This window comes from Lagenorhynchus albirostris, chromosome 13, assembly GCF_949774975.1.
Source record: "Lagenorhynchus albirostris chromosome 13, mLagAlb1.1, whole genome shotgun sequence".
Taxonomy (NCBI): domain Eukaryota; kingdom Metazoa; phylum Chordata; class Mammalia; order Artiodactyla; family Delphinidae; genus Lagenorhynchus; species Lagenorhynchus albirostris.
Genome location: NC_083107.1, coordinates 61550900 through 61553302, shown reverse-complemented (window position 1 = coordinate 61553302; position 2403 = coordinate 61550900). Strand labels below are relative to the sequence as shown.

Genomic DNA, 2403 nt, shown 5'->3' with positions numbered 1-2403 from the left:
CCCCATTCCCCCTCTGGGGTATAAGATTAGTATAAACCCACAGTGTAAGAGTGTATTGCTTTAAGGAAGGGGTATGGTTGGGAGGGGAGACACCATGGTGAGGAACGAATCAATTAAAGTCATACAAATATAGGAAGCAGTGAGATAATAATACACAAAATGGATAACTGCAGTCATTTTCTTAGAGGACTCAACTCGTGGAAGAAGAACTTTGATTGGTGCTGCAAAAACATTTGTATGAAGTAGAAATTGGCTTCAATAACATTAGTACAGAATATGTTCTAGAAAGTGGAGGTAACTGGATGTAAAATCCTGGTAGCAATTAAATATAACAGTCCCAGATGGTTAGGCTAAGGCCAACACCTAATGAGGACGAAAGCCTTGTCTGTGGGGAATTTTGGACGATACCTGGAGAAATATTACACTGTGCATAAACCAAATTGAACTGTTTTCACAAGTGTTATAAAGTTTCATATAGTAAAAGGTTTTTTATACATGCACTTCAATTTCACAGCAAGAGTGTCATAGGATACCTAAACACAGAAGACAGCATTCATGCAAGATATCTAACTCATTGATATAATAATGCATAAAATTCAAAATGATTACACTATAATTACATCTAGGGTTTTCTGCAACTACAAGGTGGTGGTTATGGAAAGCATGGCCCTTGGTATCAATATCTAAAAAGCAGCCACCACCTTCTTCTATGTGTGTTCTCTTTCTGTGTTTTTTCTTCATTTTTCTTAATCAACTCTGCTGTTGTTGCTGCTTCTTAGCAAAACTGGTAAAAACAAAATTGTAATCATTCAACATAGCACTCTGGTAATCAAGACGTTTAAAACCTTCAATCTTCTGGGGCAAAGAAAGCACTGTGTGACATTTAGAACTCTGATTTACAAACAGGTGGTCACAAATTTTCCTGGCTTGAAGACTTCCACAACTTCCCTGATCAGGTCATCATAGGAGGTCTGACTTAAGTTTGTTTCAAAGCTAACATAAGAAAATTATGGTTCTGAAATGATGTGAATAGTCCAATAAGTTCCATCAGATTTCATTCCATTCATTGAATACCTACAAGGATTGAACAGTGTGGGCATCAATGACAGAACTTGGTATCAGGTCATGAATTCCACTCTCATGAGTGACATCCTTTGCAGTAACACCATCTTTCATGTAGAACTGGTCCATAACTGCTGGGTCAAGCTCACTCATCAGAATTTCCAGGGTTTGATCTGGCTGATTGATTACCCGACTCTCTGGTTAATCCAAAGTATACAAGTACCAACAATCAGAATTCATGCGTCCCATACAACATGCTGTCCCATTTGGGAAAATTGCATTAAGAAACTCTATTTCTTCCTGGAAATTCCGGTGTGGGTACCCTTGGTGAGAATGCTTCATGAAATTCTTACCAGAATAAAAGAAGTTTTGAATTAAGTCAAACCCACTGTAATCCCTAGCAAGTTTCAACAGGGGAATCAGTGCTTTCAGAAGTGGGTGGTACCACATGTCTTCAACATGAAACGTCTCTTGGAGACAAATATGCTACTCTCACTGAGTACATACGCTTCCTGCTTGTCAGTTTTTGTCACACTTATGATTGAGCATTGCACATCCTTCAAAAGTATGTCCCACTCGGATCTTGGGATGGTGCCAAGATCGCCAGATCCTTGGTTTGCGTCGGGTTGCTGCCTGGAGAACCAAACCTCCAGCAGCTTCTCGGTCCCTTGGAAAAAATGTGCAGCAATGAAGACCCAACGCAGCCAAAGAAATAAAATAAATGAATAAATTTAAAAAAATCCTATCTGCATATTTAAGAGATCAACTCTGACACACTGAATCATCTCTTTTTTGTATGATTACAAGGCAAAGGTCCAGACACCAAACGGTAAATTCACAAAGTTAAATGCTACTAACATTGAAGCCATCCTAGTTCCTCAAATACCCTCTGTAAATGTGAGCTCTCCACCAAACTCTCCTTTCCAAAGGTGCCCTTAATGTATCTCAAACAAACCAGGGAAAACACTTTTGCAAAGTCACAGCTCTGATTATAACAATCCACTACTAAAACAAACAACATCTTATTGCTTTTAATTGACGAAGAATTAAGTGCAGACACATAGATTAAGGCCCATCCACAGTGCCTACATCTTAAGCCTAATCTTCCTCTGTCACACCCCCCCCCAATTTGTATAGGTTGCCTGTTATACACATTCCTGAACACAGCCCTCACTTTTCTGTCTCTTCCTTTATCACGCTATTCTCAGCCCCTAGGAGTCTCTTGCCTATTGTTTTGTGAAATCCTATTCATTTTCAAGGTCATTCTCAAATGTCACACTCTTTATAAAACCCTTTTGATCCATCCTCCACCTAATAAAACTATAACTGCTTACTCTTGTG

At 39.0% G+C, this 2403-nt stretch overlaps 1 pseudogene; it reads right to left on the bottom strand.

Moving 5' to 3' along the window:
• Window positions 1–750: 750 nt before the first annotated feature.
• Window positions 751–1751, bottom strand: LOC132531281 (S-adenosylmethionine decarboxylase proenzyme-like; annotated as a pseudogene).
• Between the last annotated feature and the right edge of the window lie 652 nt (window positions 1752–2403).